The sequence below is a fragment of the Engystomops pustulosus genome, chromosome 5 (genome assembly GCF_040894005.1).
Source record: "Engystomops pustulosus chromosome 5, aEngPut4.maternal, whole genome shotgun sequence".
In the NCBI taxonomy this organism is placed as follows: Eukaryota; Metazoa; Chordata; class Amphibia; order Anura; family Leptodactylidae; genus Engystomops; species Engystomops pustulosus.
Window position 1 is genome coordinate 82,984,517 of NC_092415.1, and position 26,106 is coordinate 83,010,622.

General features: G+C 46.4%; 1 long non-coding RNA gene across 1 annotated transcript; it reads left to right on the plus strand.

Annotated features, from left to right (window-relative positions):
- Window positions 1–5,472: 5,472 nt before the first annotated feature.
- Window positions 5,473–20,210, plus strand: LOC140134062 (uncharacterized). The gene is made up of 3 exons (XR_011856060.1): window positions 5,473–5,549; window positions 17,028–17,091; window positions 19,983–20,210. It is a non-coding gene; the product is annotated as an uncharacterized lncRNA (long non-coding RNA).
- The last annotated feature ends 5,896 nt before the right edge of the window (window positions 20,211–26,106 follow it).

The window sequence follows — 26,106 nt, forward strand, 5'->3', positions numbered from 1 at the left end:
CAGGCATGGATACAAATGAAGCACTGAGAGAAAAACACAATATTTGAGGGATGTTACAACAAGATAATTAGTACATATGGTGAGACTCAAACTTTATATTTCTCACTACTTAAGAGGACCTCACTGCATACAAACTGTTTTCAGCAGAGATTGAATTCAATAACATCAGGAACTCTGTGTTCGGAATCAAAGCAATTTGAACTTTGTGTTACAAAAGTAGAGCATTGATTAATTTTTTTCTTTTCATAATTAATTATGTTATAGCTTAAAAAATGTACATTCAATATTGTTTGTCATGGACATACTCTTTCTGCCCCCCTGTGTGGGGCTCTTTGTCTATGGTGTCCTATTATAAGGGAATATTCACTTTTAAAATAATAAAATATTCGTTGAAACCAAAAAAAGTCTATTCAAAGTAAGTTGCACAAACATAAATGAAATGCACAAGTAAAGCTTTCTTAGCTTTCTTCAAGCATTTTGCGATATACAGTATTCAATCATAGCATTGTAAATTCCACTAGGAGGAAAAAAATTGAGTAACTGTATTATTACACATAAATAATTAGGTTTCTATCCTATGATTTCATTTATTGCATTAGAACATACAGTATTCAAAAACCACTAATTAAATATTATTAGGAGATTAAGACTAAGAATACATTAGTTAAAGGCAGCTTAAAAGACGGGATTTGTGTTTCACTCCTATATTGTCATTGGCACCTGCGTCGACAAATAAAAAACCCCTGCTGTTTTCAAAACAGAAAGAACTGAGTATTTATGAAAATTGCATTGGCACATTGTGTAAAAATATCACATAGCTTCCATTATCACAGCAAGAGAGCACCAGTAATTTTGCAAATTGACAATACACAGATAAATAGGCAAGTTGAAATGAGAGAAATACTATTATTCTTGCATAAAGTGAAAGCAAGGGAAGGAAAATCGTGAGAGTTTTTTTGCAATAAAGATTATTTCATCATAAGTTACTAAATATTTGATTTAATACATAAGAGAATTAAACGTTTTTCACTTATGTTTCCATTGATGTCAACTTACAATGAATAGCTAATTTACAGTTAAAATAATGTTTTTCTGGGGCTTAAATGAGTACTGTAATCATAAAATATAAATGACATTCAAGCATAAGGGCAGTGGCGTAACTACCACCGTAGCAGCCGTAGCAATTGCTACGGGGCCCGGCAGCTTCAGGGGCCCGTGGTGCACGGCCAAATCATAATGTTGAGGTGAACTATGACACAACAGGGACAGCGGCACCACTCGTGCGGTCAGGTAACCAATACACAGTAGCAGTAAACCAACTGCCTCCTCCACTAACCCGCTCCCCCGGATGCGCATGCTGCAAAACCTCTGCTGTAATGGCTACGCATCCTGCGCTGCTAACTCTCTCTGTGCTTACACTAACTACAGAAGAGGAGGCGGCTCGCTCCTGCCCCCTCGGCTCCTGGCTTACCTGCCTTGCTGCCTTCTCTGTGTCTGTGACCCGCCCCCGTCTGCTCAGTTCGATCTGGTCACGTGACTGATGTGATCCCTGACCTGACCTCCAGACAACTGCGATGCCGGGTGAAGCATGGAGGAGCTGGAGGACGAGCTGCCAATGTGGAGAGGAGAGAGACTGAAGACCTCTACAGGTAAGTTTATACCCTTTATAGATAGCAGGCATTCTATTTCAAACTCTGATGCCTGCTGTCTATAAGAGACCAGCGCTGGAACCAGTTACAGGTGAGTATAATTCATATGAATATGCCTGTATCCTTATATGTGATTATATATGTGTGTGGAGATATGTGTGTACGTATTAATGTATATACGGGGAGCGCCGGAGCGTAAGTATATATGTTTTGTGAATATGTAAAGAGAGGCCGCTGCTGGACATGTTACTAGTGAGGGGCGGCCGCTGCCGGACCTGTTATTAGTGAGGGGAGGCCGCTGCCAGACATGTTATTAGTGGAGGGAGACCGCTGCCGGACATGTTATTAGTGGAGGGAGGCCGCTGCCGGACATGTTATTAGTGGAGGGAGGCCGCTGCCGGACCTGTTATTAGTGGAGGGAGGCCGCTGCCGGATCTGTTATTAGTGGAGGGAGGCCGCTGCCGGATCTGTTATTAGTGGAGGGAGGCCGCTGCCGGATCTGTTATTAGTGGAGGGAGGCCGCTGCCGGACCTGTTATTAGTGGAGGGAGGCCGCTGCCGGATCTGTTATTAGTGGAGGGAGGCCGCTGCCGGATCTGTTATTAGTGGAGGGAGGCCGCTGCCGGACCTGTTATTAGTGGAGGGAGGCCGCTGCCGGACATGTTATTAGTGGAGGGAGGCCGCTGCCGGACCTGTTATTAGTGGAGGGAGGCCGCTGCCGGACATATTATTAGTGGAGGGAAGCCGCTGCCGGACATATTATTAGTGGAGGGAAGCCGCTGCCGGACCTGTTATTAGCGGAGGGAGGCCGCTGCCGGACCTGTTATTAGCGGAGGGAGGCCGCTGCCGGACCTGTTATTAGTGGAGGGAGGCCGCTGCCGGATCTGTTATTAGTGGAGGGAGGCCGCTGCCGGATCCGTTATTAGTGGAGGGAGGGCGCTGCCGGACATGTTATTAGTGGAGGGAGGCCACTGCTGGACATTTTATTAGTGGAGGGAGGCCGCTGCCGGATCTGTTATTAGTGGAGGGAGGCCGCTGCCGGACATGTTATTAGTGGAGGGAGGCCGCTGCTGGATCTGTTATTAGTGAGGGGTGGCCGCTGCCAGACCTGTTATTAGTGAGGGGAGGCCACTGCCGGACATGTTATTAGTGGAGGGAGGCCGCTGCCGGACATGTTATTAGTGGAGGGAGGCCGCTGCCGGACATGTTATTAGTGGAGGGAGGCCACTGCCGGACCTGTTATTAGTGGAGGGAGGCCGCTGCCGGACCTGTTATTAGTGGAGGGAGGCCGCTGCCGGATCTGTTATTAGTGGAGGGAGGCCGCTGCCGGATCCGTTATTAGTGGAGGGAGGGCGCTGCCGGACATGTTATTAGTGGAGGGAGGCCACTGCTGGACATTTTATTAGTGGAGGGAGGCCGCTGCCGGATCTGTTATTAGTGGAGGGAGGCCGCTGCCGGACATGTTATTAGTGGAGGGAGGCCGCTGCTGGATCTGTTATTAGTGAGGGGAGGCCGCTGCCGGACATGTTATTAGTGGAGGGAGGCCGCTGCCGGACATGTTATTAGTGGAGGGAGGCCGCTGCCGGATCTGTTATTAGTGGAGGGAGGCCGCTGCCGGATCTGTTATTAGTGGAGGGAGGCCGCTGCCGGATCTGTTATTAGTGGAGGGAGGCCGCTGCCGGATCTGTTATTAGTGGAGGGAGGCCGCTGCCGGACCTGTTATTAGTGGAGGGAGGCCGCTGCCGGACCTGTTATTAGTGGAGGGAGGCCGCTGCCGGACATATTATTAGTGGAGGGAAGCCGCTGCCGGACATATTATTAGTGGAGGGAAGCCGCTGCCGGACCTGTTATTAGTGGAGGGAGGCCGCTGCCGGACCTGTTATTAGTGGAGGGAGGCCGCTGCCGGATCTGTTATTAGTGGAGGGAGGCCGTTATTAGTGGAGGGAGGCCGCTGCCGGACATATTATTAGTGGAGGGAAGCCGCTGCCGGACATATTATTAGTGGAGGGAAGCCGCTGCCGGACCTGTTATTAGTGGAGGGAGGCCGCTGCCGGACCTGTTATTAGTGGAGGGAGGCCGCTGCCGGATCTGTTATTAGTGGAGGGAGGCCGCTGCCGGATCCGTTATTAGTGGAGGGAGGGCGCTGCCGGACATGTTATTAGTGGAGGGAGGCCGCTGCTGGACATTTTATTAGTGGAGGGAGGCCGCTGCCGGACCTGTTATTAGTGGAGGGAGGCCGCTGCCGGACCTGTTATTAGTGGAGGGAGGCCGCTGCCGGACCTGTTATTAGTGGAGGGAGGCCGCTGCCGGATCTGTTATTAGTGGAGGGAGGCCGCTGCCGGACCTGTTATTAGTGGAGGGAGGCCGCTGCCGGACATGTTATTAGTGGAGGGAGGCCGCTGCTGGATCTGTTATTAGTGGAGGGAGGCCGCTGCCGGATCTGTTATTAGTGGAGGGAGGCCGCTGCCGGACATATTATTAGTGGAGGGAAGCCGCTGCCGGACCTGTTATTAGTGGAGGGAGGCCGCTGCCGGATCTGTTATTAGTGGAGGGAGGCCGCTGCCGGATCTGTTATTAGTGGAGGGAGGCCGCTGCCGGATCTGTTATTAGTGGAGGGAGGCCACTGCCGGATCTGTTATTAGTGGAGGGAGGCTGCTGCCGGACATGTTATTAGTGGAGGGAGGCCGCTGCTGGATCTGTTATTAGTGGAGGGAGGCCGCTGCTGGACATGTTATTAGTGGAGGGAGGCCGCTGCCGGATCTGTTATTAGTGGAGGGAGGCCGCTGCCGGATCCGTTACTAGTGGAGGGAGGCCGCTGCCGGATCTGTTATTAGTGGAGGGAGGCCGCTGCCGGATTTGTTATTAGTGGAGGGAGGCCGCTGCCAGATCTGTTATTAGTGGAGGGAGGCCGCTGGCGGAGATTTTATGTGTTTGGTGCATCATTCCTAACCTTATTGTAATTACTTTAAATGCTGTATAAATACAATTAAAACAACAATTAAAAAAATCATTGGCAGGGGATGGGAGGAGGTGCTGTGGTTGGGAAGGGGGGCCCTGCCAAAAGTTTGCTATGGGGCCCATTCATTCCTAGTTACGCCACTGCATAAGGGATTCAGAAAGTAATAAGAGCAGGAATATAAGGTGCAACTAAGGGTGGTCATTGTGCCCATTACAATGCTGGAAGAACATGAAAAGCCAGAAAAGGAATCCCCACTTTAAGAGCATACAAGGTAGTCCCTGACCTAAGCCGCCCTGATAACAGTCAAAGTTCGGCCTAAAGTCTGGGTCCAGAGATGGATTTTGTCTTGAAATTCGGCCGAACCTTTAGAATTTCACCCAGCCTACTCATCTTTAATCAGGACATGGTATGTGCTATAACTGTGGGTTCATGGAAACTCCAGGAGGATTAATGAGCTATTCCAAAAAGGTTGATGTTAAGCCCATAGCATAACATAATGCTAAAAGCATAAACATGCTTTCGTGTTATCTGCATATGACAAAATGACCATCAGATTGAGGTGAGTGCTTCTCCTACCTCGTCATTTTACAATATAGATACATATACATATAAAATTATTAATAACGGTTAATAAGTATGAAAAGAGACATCTGTACAACTGGTTTGTGCTTAATTTATGATTTGGTCAGCAGTTGTTTTTCACTTAGGGGCTTTTGCTGGCACTTGTTTGTCTGGGAAGCTTTATTTGCATAAAACAGAACGCTGCACTTGTCAAAATAAAGCTCATTGGCAGCTGGAACCATGACTTCATAAAGGACCTGGCTGTGGTGGCAGCCATCATAGCTTCACTGCTCATTCAACCTTTAGAGCTCTCAAAGGGAGCATCAGGAGATGCTTTGTGCTACCCCTGACTGTGGATGGTTCATAAATACCCCAAAGGAAGTAAGGAATTACCGTATATACTCGAGTATAAGCCGACCGGAGTATAAGCTGAGACCCCTAATTTTACCACCAAAAACTGGGAAAACCTATTGACTCGAGTATAAGCCGAGGGTGGGAAATGCATTGGTCACAGACCCAGCCAAGTATATAGCCAGCCAGCCCCCTATAATATACAGCTTGCCCCCAGTAGTATACAGCCTGCCCCCAGTAGTATACAGCCTGCCCCAGCCTGCCCCCAGTAGTATACAGCCTGCCCCCAGTAGTATACAGCCTGCCCCCAGTAGTAAACAGCCTGCCTCCAGTAGTATACAGCCTGCCCCAGCCTGCCCCCAGTAGTATACAGCCTGCCCCCAGTAGTATACAGCCTGCCCCCAGTAGTAAACAGCCTGCCTCCAGTAGTATACAGCCACCCCAGCCTGCCCCCAGTAGTATACAGCCACCCCAGCCTGCCTCCAGTTGTATACAGCCACCCCAGCCTGCCTCCAGTTGTATACAGCCACCCCAGCCTGCCCCCAGTAGTATACAGCCACCCCAGCCTGCCCCCAGTAGTATACAGCCACCCCAGCCTGCCCCCAGTAGTATACAGCCACCCCAGCTTGCCCCCAGTAGTATACAGCCACCACAGCTTGCCCCCAGTAGTATACAGCCACCCCAGGCTGCCCCCAGTAGTATACAGCCACCCCAGCCTGCCCCCAGTAGTATATAGCATGCCCCCAGTAGTATACAGCCACCCCAGCCTGCCCCCAGTTGTATACAGCCACCCCAGCCTGCCCCCAGTAGTATACAGCCACCCCAGCTTGCCCCCAGTAGTATACAGCCCCCCAGTAGTATACAGTCACCCCAGCCTGCCCCCAGTAGTATACAGCATGCCCCCAGTAGTATACAGCTACCCCAGCCTGCCCCCCAGTAATATACAGCATGCCCCCAGTAGTATACAGTCAAACAGCCCAGAATAAAAAAAAACCAAAACTATATACTCACCCTCCGGTGGTCCCGATGCGCAGCGCTGCTCCCCCGATGTCATTGCGGCTCCTCTTCTGGCTTCCCGGCTCCTCTTCTTGCTTCCGCGCCATCTTCTGTCTTCTTTAACATCCCGTTGGGCGCCGCAACTGTTCTCTCCCGTGCGGCGCCTAGTATGACGCTGCTGACGTCATACTAGGCGCCGCGGAAGCAAGAAGAGGAGCCAGGAAGCCAGAAGAGGAGCCGCAATGACATCGGGGGCCACCGGAGGGTGAGTAAATAGTTTATTTTTTTTTAGTCCATTTTAAATTATTTTTTTTTACAAGTATTGACTCGTGTATAAGCCGAGGGGACGTTTTTCAGCACATTTTATGTGCTGAAAAACTCGGCTTATACACGAGTATATACGGTATGTCAAAAAGGTAGTCTAAAGCTAATATAAAGCCCATAGTAGAATATAATGCTACAATCACAAACGTCACATCATGTTAACTTGATGTGACAAAATGACCATCAGAATGAGGTAAGTCCATACCCTGCCCCATGCCCTTTAGCACTATACAAAAAAATAATTCTGGAGCTTTTTACTCCCAGGAGAAGTAACAGTCTAATGCTTTCTAAATGTAAAGTATCTTCCTCCTAGAGGTAGTCTTTATCAATCAAATTAAAAGTCAGAATTGGAATGAAAATATGTACTATGGGATGAACCCCCACACTTGAGTTCAGTCACGGGGTACACTTATGTTAGGGAGTCCTCACAATTTAGCGCATAAGCTCTGCGCACCTATGCAAGTGGTGTCTTTATGCTAAATCTACTCCCAAGCACTCTACACACCCAGATAACACACTTCCACAACCTACGATTGTCACGCATTGTCACGGTGTGGCAGCTGGACCACGGGAAGGCAGGACCACGGGATGGCAGGACCTCGGGATGGCAGGACCTCAGGATGGCAGGACCTCGGGATGGCAGGACCTCGGAAGGATGGCTGGCAGGACCTCGGAAGACCACAGGATAACCGGACCGCCACAGGATAGACGGACCGTCACAGGATAACCGGACCGTCACAGGATAACCGGACCGCCACAGGATAACCTGACTGCCACAGGATAACCGGACCGCCACAGGATTACCGGACCGCCACAGGATTACTGGACCGCCACAGGATTACGGGACCGCCACAGGATTACGGGACTGCCACAGGAGCATGGGAACACCACAGGAACACGAAAACACCACAGGAACACCACAGGAACACGGGAAACACTCAGGAATCACAGAGGCATCTGGAAACGCTCAAGAGGCTTTCTCTTCAGCAGAATGATCTGAAGATCTGGCAGGGGATACTGGGAGTCGCCAGGCTACATAGCTGAGCCGGGAATGCCAGCACCAATAAGGAGGACGATGGACCTCTAAATTCCTGAAGGGGCGCGCGCGGCCTAGTCCGCGAGCAGGACTGGGACTGTAGCCAAGAGCCATTCATTCGCCTCCTTCAATTCTTCTTGGTGATGAAGGCTTGGACCTGGCATGGAACAGCTGCAGGCTGGGGTGACTCTTGGGATGCCACAGGCTGGGGCGGCTCCTGGCACACCGGAGCGGCCTCAGGGGAGGCCGGTGGAGACTTTGGAGGGGCCTCAAGGGAGGCTGGTGGAGACTCTGGAGCTGCCTCAGGGGAGGCCGTGGAGACTCTGGAGCGGCCTCAGGGGAAGCCGGTGGAGACTCTGGAGCGGCCTCAGGGGAGGCTGGTGGAGACTCTGGAGCGGCCTCAGTGGAGGCCAGAGCAGCCATGGGAATCTGCGGAGTCAACGGAGCGGCTTCTGGAAAAGCCGGAGCAGCTCTGGCAAGCTGTGGAGGCTGGGGTGACTTCCGGAGAGCCGCTGGAGCAGCACTGGCAAGCTGTGGAGGCTGGGGCACTGCTGGAGCAGCACTGGCAAGCTGCGGAGGCTGAGGCACCACTGGAGCAGCACTGGGAAGCTGCAGAGTCACTGGAGCAGCTCTAGGAAGCTGCAGAGTCACTGGAGCAGCTCTGGGAAGCTGTGGAGTCAATGGAGCAGCTCTGGGAAGCTGCGGAGTCACTGGAGCAGCTCTGGAAAGCTGCGGAGTCACTGGAGCAGCACTGGGAAGCTGCGGAGTCACTGGAGCAGCTCTAGGAAGCTGCAGAGCCACTGGAGCAGCTCTGGGAAGCTGTGGAGTCAATGGAGCCCCTCTGCAAAGCTGCGGAGTCACTGGAGCAGCTCTGGAAAGCTGCGGAGTCACTGGAGCAGCACTGGCAAGCTGCGGTGTCACTGGAGCAGCTCTGGGAAGCTGCGGAGTCACTGGAGCAGCACTGGGAAGCTGCGGAGTCACTGGAGCAGCACTGGGAAGCTGCAGAGTCACTGGAGCAGCTCTGGGAAGCTGCGAAGTCACTGGAGCAGCTCTGGGAAGCTGCAGAGTCACTGGAGCAGCTCTGGGGAGCTGCAAAGCCACTGGAGCAGCTATGGGAAGCTGCAGAGTCACTGGAGCAGCTCTGGGAAGCTGCGGAGTCAGGGCAGGGCCTCTCCAGAGAGCAAACAGTAGACGAACGCCACCTTAGAGCGTTCGGTGGGGAACTGGGAGGACATCCGGTCAAGGTGTTGCGAGCACTGGTTGGGTTTGCCATCAAATTTGTCAGGCAAAAAATTTTCAGGTACAGTCTCTACTGCCCGAAAACATAGGGGGGTAACTGAAGCAGCAGGAGGTAGAGTTGCGGGAGCCTGCTGCTGGGAGGCAATCGTCCAGCGAAAGGTGGCAGCGAGTTTGTCCAGTAGTTCTTTTTGGGTAGCAATCTCTTGAGACTGCTGGGCAATACGGCTGGGAAGGTCACTCAGTAGCTGGTGTGGGTCCTAAGCACAGTCTAGGGCTTTAGCAGGATACAAGACCTTGGTGGATTCCATGGCCGGATCTTACTGTCACGCACTGGGGTGCGGGAAGAGTCTCTGGGGCTAAAGTCTGTGGACTCCCTGGACCACTGCAGGGCATAATGATGCTAGCCTCAACCCGGGAGCGGAGTCTAAGTGGACTCCTGGTTTTCGCCAGAGCCCGCCGCAAAGCGGGATGATCTTGCTGCAGCGAGGAGCCACCAGGTCGCTCCACGGGTGCGACTAGGCACGCGATGGCAGCCAAGGTAGGGACACGGGAAGGCTGGATCATGGGAACACAGGACCATGGGAAGGCGGGACCATGGGATGGCAAGAGCTCGGGATGGCTGAACCTCAGGATGGCAGGACCTTGGGATGGCAGGACCTCACGATGGCAGGACCTCAGAAGGATGGCTGGCAGGACCTGGGAAGGACGGCTGGCAGGACCTCAGAAGGACGGCTGGCAGGACCTCAGAAGGACGGCTGGCAGCACCTCAGAAGGATGGCTGGCAGGACCTCAAAAAACCACAGGATAACCGGACCGCCACAGGATAACCGAACCGCCACAGGATAACCGGACCACTACAGGATACCACGGGAACACGGAGGCGTCTGGAAATGCTCAGAAATCACGGAGGCATCTGGAAATGCTCAGGAGGCTTTCTCTTCAGCAGAATGATCTGAAGATCCGGCAGGGGATGCTGGGAGTCGCCAGGCTATATAGCTTAGCCGGGAATGCCAGCGCCACTAAGCAGGACGCTGGCCCTTTAAATTTCTGAAGAGTCGGGCGCGCAGTCCGCGAGCAGGAGTGGGAACAGAGCCAGGAGCCAGGTATCAGGAACTCGGAAAGGTAAGCTGCGGGTCCGGGAAAGGGGGCGCACATATCGGAGCACGGGTGCACCCGCGATCCGCAACATGGATCATGGGGGCACCCACGACTCAGGACCGTGCCAGGCCTGTGCCACAGGAGGTAAACACGGGTGCACCCGCGACAAAGATTTTGCTTAAAGGGAACCTACCACCACGATTCTACCTATAAAGGTATATCGGGTAGTAGGTGGATGCTGTAGACTTCTAAACAGCACATCTTGCGTTAAACCAGATCCAGACCAAAACCAGGATCAGGAGAAGAAGTTAAACAACAGGGGCCGGCCAGTCAATTTGTTGGAATTTTACTTTTCTCCGGCGCGTGAGCCAATCAGTTTATGCTCTGGCCTTCTGCAGCACAACACACCACACTGACGGCTCAGAAAGCGAGAAGCCAGTACTTACCTTCTAGGCCCAGCTCTTCAGGCCCCACATCACTGCATCTGGAGGGCAACGATGCTGAAGCTGGTGGTTTGTCAGATACCCCACAAGGCAGTCACACTCAGACCACAGCAACTTTTAATCGTCCTTAGTTGAGAGCCCTCCACAGCAAGACCTGTCCCCGTCGCAAAGCTCCAAGCTCCGCTAAACAGTGCTAGAAAATGGGTAGGGAATGGGCAGAGGATAGAGCACAATAGCTAGACACATTAAACTCTTAGGGACCACGGATAAACTGATGACAGAGATGATCAAATTTAATTGCCTGCTGCTTACTGGGATGTGTTATTGAACATCATTGAATGTCATGTTGTGGCTTTTTAAGCCTGTTTGATTTTTTTTCCCCCACAAGCCAAGTAGTATTCTGTTATTTCTTGTTACCTAATGTGATGTGCTCAAGCCTCAGGAGGTATGGCACAGGTCTGTAATTCTGCAAACTTTAAACACACTAGAGCAGGCCTTTCCATAGGAAGGATTTCCGTAGGCAATCCAGCTTTTCTTGCAAAATGCTCAGAATTACACAAATGCATAAACAAGGAGATTTACTGATCATAGGAGGTATCAATGCAATTAAGAATGGTCAGGGACAGGTAGGAGGTCAAGACAGGCAGCACAGGTTCGGAGTCAGGAACGGAATCGAGGTCACAATGGGAAATCTGAATAAACACATAAGGCTTGGAATGCAGCTTTCTCTCAGGCATGGAAGCACAAATATCTGACAGGGAACACAGAAAGGGACTGGAATTTATTAGGGCAGGCAGCTGGCCAGTGCCAATTAGCGGCACGCTGGGCCTTTAAATTTTACAGAGCCAGCACACATGTGCTCTAGGACGCGGGAGCGTGGGCGCGCCAGAGAGCGGACATTACAGGGATCACTGGTGGAGCCTGGACAGGTGAGTTCAGAAGCTGGGGAACACATATCCCGGGCTGCAGGGTCACCCGTGACAGTCCCCCCCCTTCGGCCTCTCCCTCTTTTTGGACTGGAGGAATCTTTGCAGAAGAGCACGGTCAAGACTGTTGTCCTCGGGTTCCCATGATCTCTCCTCCGGCCCGAACCCCTTCCAGTCAACGAGAAAGTACTGTCTCCCTCTAATCGATTTCATGTCCAGGACCTCTTTGTCTTCATAGCCATTGGTGAAATCAGCCACAGGAGCAGGAGGAGCTTTTTGCCAGGAGAACCGGGAGAAACGATTTAAGATGATCGGTTTCAGGAGGGAGACATGGAATGAGTTAGGGATGCGCATGGTGGAAGGGAGGCAAAGCTTGTATGCCACAGGATTGATGTGCTTAAGTACCTCGAATGGACCCAGAAAACAAGGACTGAGGTTGTAGCCGGGGATCTTCAGATGGACATACCTGGAGGACAGCCAAACTTTATCCCCTGGAGAGAAGACTGTCGGTCTGAGTTTTGGTGCGGGCAGATGCCCGAAGTAGAGAATGATGAGTTTGCTCCCAGATGGATTTAAGATCCTGTAACAGTTCCTTTACAGCAGGTACGAACGGCAAGAGGAAGAGGTGGGCATGGAAGTTGTCCGTAGACAATAAAGAAGGGAGCAGCACCGGCAGATTCAGAGTCTATAGAATTATAAGAAAATTCCGCCAAAGGTAAGAGGGAGGACCAATCGGCCTGTCGAGCAGAGACAAAGTGCTGTAGATAGCCGCCCAAAGTCTGGTTGACTCTCTCCAATTGCACGTTAGACTGAGGATGGTATCTGGAGGAGAAGTCCAGCTTGACTTGCAGTTGATTGCAGAGTGAACGCCAGAATCTGGAGACAAACTGGACTCCACGGTCTGAGACTATGTGCAGAGGGAGTCCATGTAGCTGGAAGATATGGAGGAAGAACAGACTGGCCAGACGAGGAGCTGACGGAAGACCTGGCAACGGAACAAAATGAGACATCTTAGAAAACCTGTCAGTTACCACCCAGATGATGGAATTCCCAGACAAAGAAGTCAGATCTGTGAAAAAATCCATGGCTATGTGAGTCCACGGGCAACTGGGTATCGACAACGGCAGAAGCAGACCTGCTGGCTTAAGGCGTGTTGACTGGTTACGGGCACAGGAAGCTCAGGAACTCACAAAATCTCTATTGTCCTTGACCAGATCTGGCCACCAGTAGTAACGAGATATGAGAGTGGCAGACCCCTGCACCTAAGGGTGCCCAGCCACACGAGAGCAATATCCCCAAGTTAGTATCTTCTTCCGAAGAGCAGGTCGAACATAAGTCTTGCCCGGAGGAAGTTGCCGCATATCCACAGGAGCGTCCACAACCATTCATTCTAGAGGAACAATATGACAAGGAGCCGATTCTTCCGCAATAACATCAGTGGCACAAGAGAGAGCATCGATCTTAACATTCTTCTCTGCTGGACGGAAGTGTATCATAAAATAGAAATGGCAGCAGAAGAGGGACCAACGAGCCTGTCGAGGATTGAGATGCTGGGCGGTCTGGAGCTATAGGAGGTTCTTGTGATTTGTGAAGATACAGACCGGATAAAGAGCTCCCTCCAGCAGATAACGCTACTCCTCCAAGGCAAGTTGTATGGCCAGAAGCTCCCGATCACCTATGGAGTAATTCCTCTCCATAGCAGAAAACTCTTTGAAAAGAAACCACGGGTGAGCATTCGACCATTGGGCCCTTTCTGGGTGAGGACGGCTCCAGCTCCTACAGAGAAAGCGTCAACCTCAAGCTGGAATGGTTTCTCTGTATCAGGCCGCACGAGAACAGGAGCAGAGGCAAAGGCAGACTTCAATTTAGAAATTGCTTCTTCAGCCCCCGGAGGCCAGAGTATAGGGTCAGCATTTTTCTTTGTTAATGCCACAAAAGGTGACACGAGGGAGAAGAAATGTGGTATGAACTGCCGGTAGTAGTTATTGAAGCCTAGGAATCTCTGTATAGCTTGTAGTCCAACTGGGCGAGGCCAGTGGAGAACCGCAGACATTTTGGAGGGATCCATTTGTAGACCCTTGTCAGAAATTATATACCCGAGGAACGGAAGACTCTTCTGGTGGAACTGGCACTTCTCAAGTTTTGCATATAGGCGATTGGCCCTTAGATGCCTGAGAACCTGTTGCATTTAGCCCCGGTCCAGATCAGTACTGCTAGTGGTTTATTAGGCCAATTTCTGATGACAGGTTCCCTTGCATGCGCTATAAGTGCATGCATCTTATAGCAGCCCTTATGGGAACAGTCAATGTGTCGTACAGACAATTTTGGTCATGCGTAGCCTGAACCCGCGGTGGCCATATTTAGACGGGGCAAACCACTGGAAAACTAGAATTAACTATATGTTGCTATAAATAATAAGCAGTTTACATACATGGATACATTTTAACACACATATTATATACTATTATAAGTGTGCTAGGTAGATATACCAGACTAATAACTGTAGTAGGTTATCTATCACTATATTAAGTGAACGAAAAGCCAAAGAGGGGAGACAAGGGAAAGACTCCCAGAGAGGTATCTGGAGGTTTCCCTGTCTCTCAGCCTTTGGGACCACAAGTCTCTAATTTCACCTCAGTCAAGATTCCCTTAAAACATCACAGCTAACCAGATGTGCTATATCTACTGAAGCAGTCATATAGGATAATTTAGCATATTACTTTCATTACGTAAAGTACTATATGTCCACCAATTTTTTTTTGCTATCCTTCTCAGTTTAACTTGTCCATACAATTGTTGAATCTTCAGTCTGTGATGATTATCTCCTTGAAACTGTAGTTTGTTTACACAAAAAAATGTATGGACTAGAGAGCCTTGAGGAGAAGGGCTCCCGTGTCCTATTGGTTGCTCCATCCCAAACTGTGAGTCTGCATAACTTTCTCTGCCTTTCTCTGCACCTCAAGCTTTATCGTTGATTCATCTCCACTACTTCCCTAAGTGGTCAAACCTTACTTCTCACAAAGTAAAAAAGTACTGACTACACTTCATGTTTTTATTTCACTGCTGTTTTCTACTACTTATTCCATCTTCCTCCTTGTGATGAAAGCTGACAGGCTAGTCACTGTATAGATCTTGGACGTCCACACTATACTAAGCTCCTTGGATTTACTTTTTAAGATCTCACTGAGAAAATACAAGGTATCATGGGAACTATGTCAATGTTTAGGGCAATGTCTTGTTTAGGGCAAAAAAAAAAAAAGTGGTTAGTCTCCATCCACTTCACTGCTGCTGAGGAAGGTTTTTGACAAGTAGCTTCAGAAAAGAAAATGCTATAACTCTGGAAAGTAAATGTTGAGCAACAAAATATGGGTATCTTTCTGCTTTGAAACAGCAAATCACAATTATTAAATCAGAGTTAAATGCGCCAGTTGTATCAGGAGTCTGCTGTAGCTTATTTTGACTTAATACACATACCTTACGCCGGAAGAAAATACATACCGTATATACTCGAGTATAATTTCAACACAAAAAACTGGGAAAACCTATTGACTTGAGTATAAGCCGAGGGTGGGAAATGCATTGGTTACAGCCTCCCAGTATATAGTCTGCCAGCCCCTGTAGCATACAGCCTGCCCAACCCCTGTAGCATACAGCCTGCCCGACACTGTACTCATCTTTCCGACGTCCCCCATAGGTCCTCTTCTGTCTCAGACTGTCTCAGACAGAAGAGGACCTATGGGTGACGTCAGAAAGGTGAGTTTTGTCTTTATGTCTTTAGTTGACTCGAGTATAAGCCGAGTTAGGGTTTTTGAGCACAAATTTTGTGCTGAAAAACTAGGCTTATACTAGGGTATATAATTCTTTCAGGGAACATTTTCCATGTTTTTCCTGCTGTCCCATCCATAAACAGAAAAAAACTGTCCTCTGTATATATTGACATCCTTTCATTGCCTCGCTATTATTAATACAAGCTACATCAACTTTCTGTTGGTTTACTTGTGTTATTGTCCACTTTACTTTCCACAATATATCATTGAATTTTGATAAATTTAGGGTGCTTGTATTAAAGTTATAATGATATCTACATTGACGTTTTACTTTATTCCCCGGGGCAATGTGGAATTATTGTAAACCAGCCATTCTCCAAACAGCTCCTCATTAACTGCCTCATGTAGCTTTTCACTGCATTGCAGTGTATTCATTATGTGGCATCCAGTCACAGCAAGTTTCATGCTCAGACTATTGCTGGGCAGTATTTTGTGCAATCAGGCATGATCCATAATTTAATTGTTCATTATTCGAATGAAAGGCTATTTTACGGACAATGAATTCCGAGTTAACAACAATTTGTTTAAATAATTATATTACATTTTGAAAAGATAATATTGGTTTCTGAATCAGCAAAGAGTATTGGTGATCATGCTCCTTCACTGCTCCATTCACTTACGGTATATGAAATTCACAGTATGCTTCAGCAGTTTGTATAGTTATTCTGAAAATGCTTAATAAATAAGATATAACATCTGTTTTGCTTGTAATAAATTCAGATGTGGGTAGAATAGAATAAATTACAGTGGGACACATTTACTAAGGGCTGTGTGCCAGTTTTTTGCAAACTGCTGGCACAGGTATTTAAGAAGTGTCTGCACCACAATTGTGTCGCACATAACCCTTTTGTGGTGCAGCTGCACTAGGTATCATAGGGGCGTGCCGGTGCTCAGTCTGACCATGCACCAGATTTATCATGCAAAGTCTGACAGAATTATGTTGCACACCTTATGTTAAAGGTGCACTAAAAGAAGTTGGTGAGGGCGCCAGATTCATGCAGAACATGCGACAGAAGTCCTGAATCTGGCGCCCTCTGTACTATACACAGGCAAACTGCATTTAGTGCAGGTCAAACCTATTGATCTGTAATGAAAAGATAAATGTACGTTTCTGTCAAAGATGCGTTCACACAAAAACGTATACTCAGGGGTGTCGCCAGGTCAAAAGATCCAGGGCTCCGAGTTTTTGGCTGGAGCCCCAAGTCTCCCTGGGTCAACAGAACATTTGCCACATTGCTCGGGCATTCCTCCCTCTCTCATCCCGATCTGTGTCCTCAGGACACAGATCGTGATGACAATGTGTGCATTACTTTCCCCTGCAGGTCCTAGCCCCCGGGAGAATAATACTCCCTGAGGCTGCAGGACCTGTGATGATGTCACAAGGGCTCACTAGCCAGCCACTACGGTATTCTGGGTCCTGGCTGCCTCCAGTCCACCAAGAAAAGGCTATGCCCCAGTCGGGGATGTTGCAAAAGTATTGCAAGATGCAAGGTGAATCCCTTTGTGTACCTGCTCCCTTTACCTGTCTGAGGTGGGCAACCACTCCAACTACAGCAGGCTACAATATCTTATATAAAAAACTAGAACAATTAATCCATTAAAACTATTTTTTTTTTCAGAATACTTGAATTCTAGTCTGGTGCTTATAAAAGTTTGAAAGGAACACCAGAATCAATGCTGCTGGTGCGTGCCCCCTTTTTTAAGGTTTTTATGTCCTTGTATTTAAGAAAAAAGGCTTTATAATTATCCAAATGAGGGGCTCCATTAACAGCTATGGAACCGCCAGGCTCATATGCATATTTTTTAAAGCCTTTTTAAAAAAAAAAATGATGGTGTCAGAAGCTAAAAGATGAGGTAATCCTGGCATATTGCTGCAGAGTCTTACTGGTAACAGTAACCCCCGATCGCGGGTTTTATCTTGGCAAAGCTTCCAGAGGCTTCAAAAAGATTCCTGCCATCTTGCCGAAGATTTCGCTCCCGTGTTGTCATCGGGAGCGGTGATCCATTGCTATGACAGCCTCTGGTCTTCTGAAGACCCGAGGCTGTGTCGTTTTAACCCATTGGTAATTGCACAATGTAATGTAGGAGTTGAAAATCCCCATATACTGCCATACTTTAAAGGGCTGTCACCCGAATAATCCCTTTAGGAGCTGCTCACTATAGTCAGCTGCTCCCTAGCCATACCCCAGTAATAACAGTGTTAAATCGCTAGCTTTATCGGAACATAGTGATAAAGCTGGCAAACACTGCACTACATAGCCCGCCGCACAAAGGTTACAGCGTAACTGGCGTATTCATGAGGGTGTGGTCCGAAGCACTCCTCTCTTCTTAGCTACTCCCCCGGACCACCCACACCATATGCCGGCGGTGACTGGTAGGCTTCAAGCTGCTGTCACCACCTCCTCGGACCACCACTTATGAATCGGGATTATTCGGGTGACAGGTCCTCTTTAATAATGTCTCAGAAAGAAAGGAATGTTGGGGTGTAAGAGAAAAATATTAACACAGTTTCATAGGATGCAAGGCTCATAAAATGCATATACCCTGGTATAGCCTATTATATTGTATATTTGATCCAGTGAGAGGCAAAACATGGGAAAGGCCAGAGGCAGACTCATATCGCTGGTGCTTTAAACTGTATTGGACTTTAATACAGTTGAAAGATATTGAAGGGTAGTAATATAATGTAGTGCATGGCGCAACAGCATCAGCAGCACCAAATGTGTGACTGCTGGTGGAAACTTAGCCTAGCACATGCCTAGGAAATGGAAAAATGGAAAAGGGAAAATGTCTTTACTGTTGTATAATTTGTTACCTGCTTTTTCAAGAATACTACTTCTCTTCATCTAGCTAACATTCGACTACATTTATTAAAGACTTTGGGGCACATTTACTCTTTTTTTTCTGTAAAACCAATTTTTAATACAAAAACACTTTGGCAGAGTATTTACTATGCTCTGGGGGGAGTGCTAAAAATGGGTCTCATGGTGACAGGTTCCCTTTAATGACGCGGCCTGAAGGGGATTTACTGACCGGGCAGTTTTTCATACTTGCCAGTTTAAGGACCGTAATATCTTTTTTTTTGCGTGCTTCCTCTTTTGCAGCATTTTTTCCGGGACACATAGGGCTAGTTAAAACTTAATAAAAGTTTTCATATTTTTTTTATTTTGAGTTTTATTTGGGGTTAAAAGTGGAAATAAGGCTTTTTTTGTAATTTATAGTATGTATTTTTAATACAGCAAAATAATTTGAAACCCCAATTGTCAGTGGGGCAAAAAAAAAAAATTGTCTAGTACTACAATTATAAAATATACAGTTTGACTTTCATACAAATTCAACTTAAGAACAAACCTATGGACCCTATCTTGTATGTAACCCGGGGGCTGCCTGTAGAGTCCTTTGCTAAGCTTTCTGTTGCTGAAAAGTCAAGTTACAAGCTTTTGCAACCTAAGACCTCAGGCACACGTACGTTGTTCTTGGGCATGTGCTAGCTGTTTTTTCTAAGGCTTGCTGACGTCCTCATGATCTCTATGGTGTCATGCTTATGGTCATTGTTTTCATGGCCCCTAGTATGAACCGTGTTGCAGATGTGCACATTTTGAAGCAGTTCCTATTCATGCGTGTGTTTGCATCTCATGCTGTCCAATTCAAGTCTGTGCAAATATAAAAACAACAGGCATCCAACATATGTTATTAGTTTGCGGTCCGTTTTTGCATTTAGTAGTTAGTTTATCCCACATGATTTGTGGCCTAGATTTTTCTAGTTTGGCAATTTGAATGAGAAGTTGTGCAGTGAAGGAGATTGCTAGAATGTCCTGACTATATAAAGAGAGATCAACAATCCTAGCCCCATACATAATGGGGCAGATTTATCAAGTGTCTGAAAGTCAGAATATTTCCAATTGCCCATGGCAACCAATCACAGCTCCCCTTTAAAATATTCATGAGCACTGGTGAAATGAAAGCTGAGCTGTGATTGGTTGCCATGGGCAACTGGAAATATTCTGACTTTCAGACTGCTTGATAAATCTGCCCCAATATGTGCTAAATGGAGGCCAGAGTTCTTTGACTGTCTGAAATAAGTCATGTGGCAGATGTGGCTATAAAGCTCTGTCCCCAGGAACATGCTAGACCCTGGGATTGTATTACACTTTTTAAGTTTCATTTATGTTTTTGACCATATTTCTTCATTGTCTTCCTTTTCTGGGCTTTTGTGACATTTGTCTGCCTTGTTTGTATGTACATTTATTTTATTTTATTTTGGTTTTTTGGTTGTGTGTTTTGTGCTATTTTATGTTTCTTTATTGTGTTGTAATGTTTTGGGTTTTTATGTTTTGTTCTTAGTAAAAAAATAATGTGAAGACTAGTTTTGTCTCATATCAAGACCAGTTGTGCAGGGAGGAGATTAAAAGGTCATATTTACATTCAAAATTGTGTTCCTTAAAGTCACTATGGATGTTGGGGACTATGTAATTTTCCTTGTTTATAGTACTTTTTGATCATATAATTAGCATTTTATATTTTAGTCAAATTTTCTTTTCCTTTACATTTCTCGGATAACTGATCACCTGCAGGATGAGGCGGCATCTACACCAGAGGACAATCCTCCCTCTACTGAGGACAATCTTGAGAAGTCACCAGTAAAAGAGGGCTCTTAAGAATTTGGCAAAATTGGTGAGGAGCCTCAAAAGAAGGACGGGTCGCTGGCTAGCCCTTTCCAAGCAACGTCTACCATCTTTCATACAAATTTTGTGAGATTTACTGTGATCAAACAGAATACTGAAGTTTAGACTAAGCTTGTTTTCTGCCTTCATTAAAAGTTATATTAAATTCACATAGATCATGGTCTGAAATGCTTATTTTGAATGCTTTATAAATTGTATATAAAACAACAGAAAGCTTACTGAGGGGCTAGGCTACTCTAGGGGACTGTTACTTGGTTACTGTGAATTGGCTACTGATTTTCCTACTGTGGGGAGCAGTGTGACTAGGTTACTATTGTGGGCACTATGACCTGGATACTGTGTGGGGCACTGTGACTAATGTCATCTGTTGGGGGCACTGTGACATGTCTATCATGGGGATGCACATGGGAGTTAGACTGTGACTTGTCTGTATGACTAGACAGTCATATGCTGCACCAGATATATCATCCAGCACCAGACAGATATGAGTCTAGTGTAGAATAAGACTGTCTAGTCTAACTCTGCATTGTCTAACCTTAGGGCACTTTTTATAAATCTGCTCCATTATGTGTTGATCACCAGATTCACAGTAAGGGCTGGTGAGACTCATGAGCTCACCTTTCTGCAGCATCTCCCCTGTGCTGTGTCTCTCTGTTATGTTATCCTATGAAGGGTAACTTCATGAAGACAATACTACAACATATTTATCATCCAGCATCAGATACTGATACATCTGGTGCAGTGTAAGGCAGTCTGTCTTATTAACCTACTGGTCCTATGTAGTTTTCTAGGTTCTGGCCCTGAATCCATGTAGTTATCTCGATCCATTTGATGTTTCTATGCAGTAATCTTGGTTCTGGTAAGGTATCCATTAAACTGGTGGGTTCACAAGCGGCGCCAAAATTTTGCGCCCAAAAATAGAACAAGTTGAGAGTGTTGGAAAGCACCAATATTATGATGTCTACACTTCATAAATTCAGGTGCAAGAGGCTCAGAGAGGAAAAAAACACCACCAGTTTTCCATTTGAAAGGCCATAATAAATGCCCCCCAATCTCTTTACAGTTACACATCACAAACTTAAGAAAGGGGTTCCCAAAACCAGTCAGGGACCCAAAGTTCCTAGTGGAGGTCCTGTTTGCATGGATCTTTATGTCAACACCTGTGAAATAAATTATGCCACTTAAATTTGTATAGATCCTCACCTAACCATTTAGGCAGTGGTTCATCATATTGTTTATCCCCAAAAGTCACTATGTGCCAAAATTATTTTTGTCTTCCTAGAGCTATACATTTTTAGTTTTGTTAATCAATATAGCTGGATTTTGTGCTGTATGTGTCGTATATTTCACTTTTTTTTTGTTTGTATGGGTTTTTTGGGATGAGGGTTTAGAAAAAAGCATTACCTCTATGTTTGAAATTGACTGTGTGAATCTGTGAATGCTTGACGGCTTAATGAATTCACAAAATATGTTGTGTTCTTTTTACCTAAAAACATCTGCAAGTATTTGAGAATGGATTGTGATGTATGCCAAAGAAAGCATTGAGAATGTGCTGCAAAGTTTAATAATGCAATTATTATTCTAAGACACAGCACAGCGTGCAGAAGAAGGATTGTTTACTCCTAAGTAATGACAGCTCATCAGGAATATCATTGTCTGCTTCGCCAATAGTAATTGGATCTATATTGTACATCTATAGCAATACCATGTGGGAACAATTGAATTTTTTAATTGTAATTGTCACATGGCTAAGAATGTGCAACTGTTTGAATGGATAATAAAAAACAGTATTGCTTTGTGTTCCCAGTTGTCCCTTATCATGGAGTGAATAATGCTAAATTTACGTTTATCTGTCTTAAAAGGAAAAAAAACTATTTATTTTAATATTATTTAAAGGAAAAACTAACACAGAAATTAATTAAAAATCTCAGATTATGTTGCAAGAAATGTTCTACTATATGCACTGAAACAGCTACACTGATTTTGTTAAAACTATTTTAAAAAACACTGGGGGGGGGGGAGGGGGGGGGAGAATCAACCTATCAATGCCAGAATTGTTCAGTAATTTCCTCCTGAAATGCTGTGTGTCACATTTATTGAGGATTTTAAACCATTTTCAGGCCTCTCTTTTCAAAGGAGAGGCACGGTCTCAGGAAAAGGGGGGCGCGGCCTAGCCCCAGTGCTAGAACTTCAGTCTGTGAACCAGAAAATTCAGTCCGTGTATCAGAAAATTCAGATATAAACTAGACTAACTATTAGCTGGTCTAAAATATGACTCCAGATACATCATCCAGCCTAATTTATCTGGCACAGAAAATGACCGTCTAACTTTGCATGGGTCTATTCATTGACACTTTTTATACATCTACCTCAAAGTGTAATTATATTTTATCTGGTTATCAATTATCAATAATAGCCAATAGCAGTGATTAAGAAAAGAAGAAACTATAAAATAATGCTCTCTAATCCAGTTGTAGAATATCAAGCAATGATCCTGTGTCACTTGTGAGAAATATTTGACATACTATGTAACAGCTAAAAGAAGTGACATTATCTTAAAGGGGTTTTCCCACTAAACAAGTTAGGCCCTCGTGATCTGTGGAGGTCCCCAATGTATTAAAAAAAAAACAATTTACACACAAAGTAACTTTTTAACTTTTCAGGGTTAGTGTGCATTTTACATATTCATGGACACTCCATACATCCACATTTACACAACTTTTACGTACAAGAAAGATGAAAAGTCCAGCTTGAGCCCAGCAGCATGGCTTTCCTGCTCTTCAACTAGATCCATTGACAGAGCTAGGTGAAACTTTAGAAGACCTCTCTTAAAGGGGTTGTGTCAATATAGCAAATGGCTGTGATTGGGTCCAATGCATTGTGACAAGTACTTTCACCATTTACACTTATTACAAAATATGCAGCCTTACTGAGATAACTCCTTTTGTTCTGGTTGCTGGCGCCCCCTGCTGTAGCTGTGTCCCGTCCTGAGCTACAGCTGATCTGGCCGAGTCTGCGCACAAACATTCCCCCAGCTGCTCTGCACTACAGATCACTGCACGGGCTCACAGCTCCTCTCCACACTGAGAGATCACCTGACACACTGCAGCCAATAGGGAGTGAGAAAGGAGGAGAGGCAGAGATTGTGCTGTGATGGCCACTGCTTACCAGCTCCACAGGTGCTTCCAGCAGCAGATACAAGGTAACTGCAGCCAGACATGACTATCTGCTGCACAGAGGAGTCCTCCCCTAACATGGATCATAGCAATGCAGCAGCCCTCTCCTCCCTCCACCATTAGTCAGGTCACACAGGAGCCTACAGCAGCAGATACAAGGTAACTGCAGCCAGACATGGCTATCTGCTGCACAGAGGAGTCCTCCCCTAACATGGATCATAGCAATATAGCAGCCCTCTCCTCCCTCCACCATTAGTCAGGTCACACAGGAGGCTGCAGAGATAACACAAGTATCAGGCTGAGCTCTGACCTCTCCTGATGCAGTCCTCCTCCTGTACTCTCCACCATACACTGTCCCTCCAAGCTATACTGCTGTCCTGCAAAGGGGCCCCTGTCCCTGACTAGCAGGGAAGTCACTAAAGATCAGTAACATGTGAGAAGCTGTCACCTATTTATCTATCCAAGTCCTATTATCTATCACCTGTCATCTATCCATCTATCTATCTATCTATCTATCTATCTATCACCTGTCATCTATCTATCTATCCATCACCTGTCATCTATCTATCTATCTATCTATCTATCTATCTATCTATCTATCTATCTATCTATCTATCTATCTATCTACCATTACCTGTCATCTATCTATCTATCTATCTACTTTTAGAAAATTCAAGCAGCACACGTTGTTCTTATGAAAAGCGAGTGTGGGTGCAGGCTCAGTCAGATCAGGCTCCAGATCCTCCAAGTAGTCAATAGAAAGTAAGCAGCACTCCAAGACGTAAATTGTCAAATAGAAAAGGTGAAGGTCTTTATTCCATGTTTTTTAAGAGTACAAAAAATTGTACAAAAGCAACGTTTCGGCTCCTAAGAGCCTTTGTCAAGCCTAGTGACATGGGTAAATGGCCATCATATATAGCAAACAAATGTGGTCACATGATCAAGATGATCCCACCCCCTTGAATTAACATATTACATAATGTCGTAAATACAACAATAGAAAGTGAAAATGCAATCACATATATATATACAAATAAAGTGCAGGTGCCATATAATATGTTTACACATTATTATTCCAAAAGAAACAAGTTGATATTTAAAGTGCCCAGTGCTTGTAGTGTTGGAAGTGTCCATGATATAGTGTACTGGATTAAAAACAGCATGACTGTGGTCTCACCATCCTGATCCACCGATCCTGCAGAAAAAACGCACATGTAGGAGGTAGACGCTGACCGATCCGGGAGCTGGCCCGCAGGTGGAACGCAAGCGGGGAAGGGATGTATTGCGCATGTCCGGGGAGGAGCCAGGTATCCACGGCAACCATCGCGTCCTAGACGTGAAGACTACGCTACCGGGATTCGTAGCAGGCTCCTGTTGAATGGACACCGCATGATGATCGTGGCAAACAGAGGTAAGTATATAACTGTAGAGTTAGCTGATTTTGAACGATCACTGGCACAGAGGAGGGTTGATAAGGAGCCAGCAAGGAGGTTGACATCGAGAGCTTCATATCCGGTGGAAGACCCTGGGAGGATTAGTGTATATTAACCCCTGAGGCTCAGGGGAGATATGAAATGAACATATTAATATCCCTATGACCAGAACGGTCACTGCAGGATTGAAAAAGGTAGACAAAGTATTACCTCAGGTCTCCAACAATGATGCATTTATATAGCGATAACCACTCCCATGGCGCACAATGTGATCGTACGATATCCTCTAGTGTCCACTAGAGTAAAGGCTGAGAGAAAGGCCAAAAAAAATTTTTGGCAGTATTTGGTCATGAAAAAGAGCGTCGCTGCATAGGATGGCTGAACAAGATGGTGAGGGCAGTCCAAACTCGGCTTCAAATGTAGTAAGGAATCTGCGGAGCAGAGAAAATATTGGTATAAGAATCTTAGAATATGTTAAGCAAAAAAATGTCACTATACACCTATGCTTCTGAACGAGGAAGAGAGAATCGACAGTATCTTGGAGAATCACAAAGACATTTCAAACATTGTGTAATTTAAAATCCACATTAAGCCCATTGGGTCTTAAAGTATTTAAGGTATATATCCACCACAACTCCCTTTTCTTGAGGATACGCTCCCTGTCACCCCCTCTGCGTAATGGGGGCACATGGTCAATTAGTTGGAACCGTAGGTCCCTTTCTTGATGACCAGCTTCCACAAAGTGTTTTGACACAGGCAGATCACGTCTACCACTCCGGATGGTATACCGATGTTGGTTAAATCTAACCTTGAATTCCAAAGTAGTTTCGCCAATATATAGAAGCCTATCTATCTATCTATCTATCTATCTATCTATCTATCTATCCATCACCTGTCATCTATTTATCTCATATCTATCTATCTATCTATCTCCTATCCATCTATTATCTATCACCTGTCATCTTTCTATCCATCTCATATCTATCTATCTCATATCTATCTATCTCATAAATATCTATCTAGTGATTTAGTTGCAATTCAATGTATTCTCACAGCATTATGGTGGGTCAGGCGGACAGTAAAGTGTAAATATGTCGGAGGTCTAGAAAAATGGAGGGACGTCAAACTCCATGCGGATCCTCACTTCGAAGTGACTTCCTCAGGGGTAAGTGTCACTTTGGAGTGACGATACACATGGGTTTGCCTCCCCTGCAACCACCTAGACTTCCCCCATGCATGTCAGCCTGACCGACCATGATGCTGTGAGAATACATAGTACATGTGTACTATGTGCAGTGTCCTGTGTAGTGTGCAGGGGGAGCCAGATTCAGGATTTCTAGCGCACGTTCTTCATGAATCTGGTGCATCCTGCACTGCTTTGACAGACTGCACCTACTTCTATTG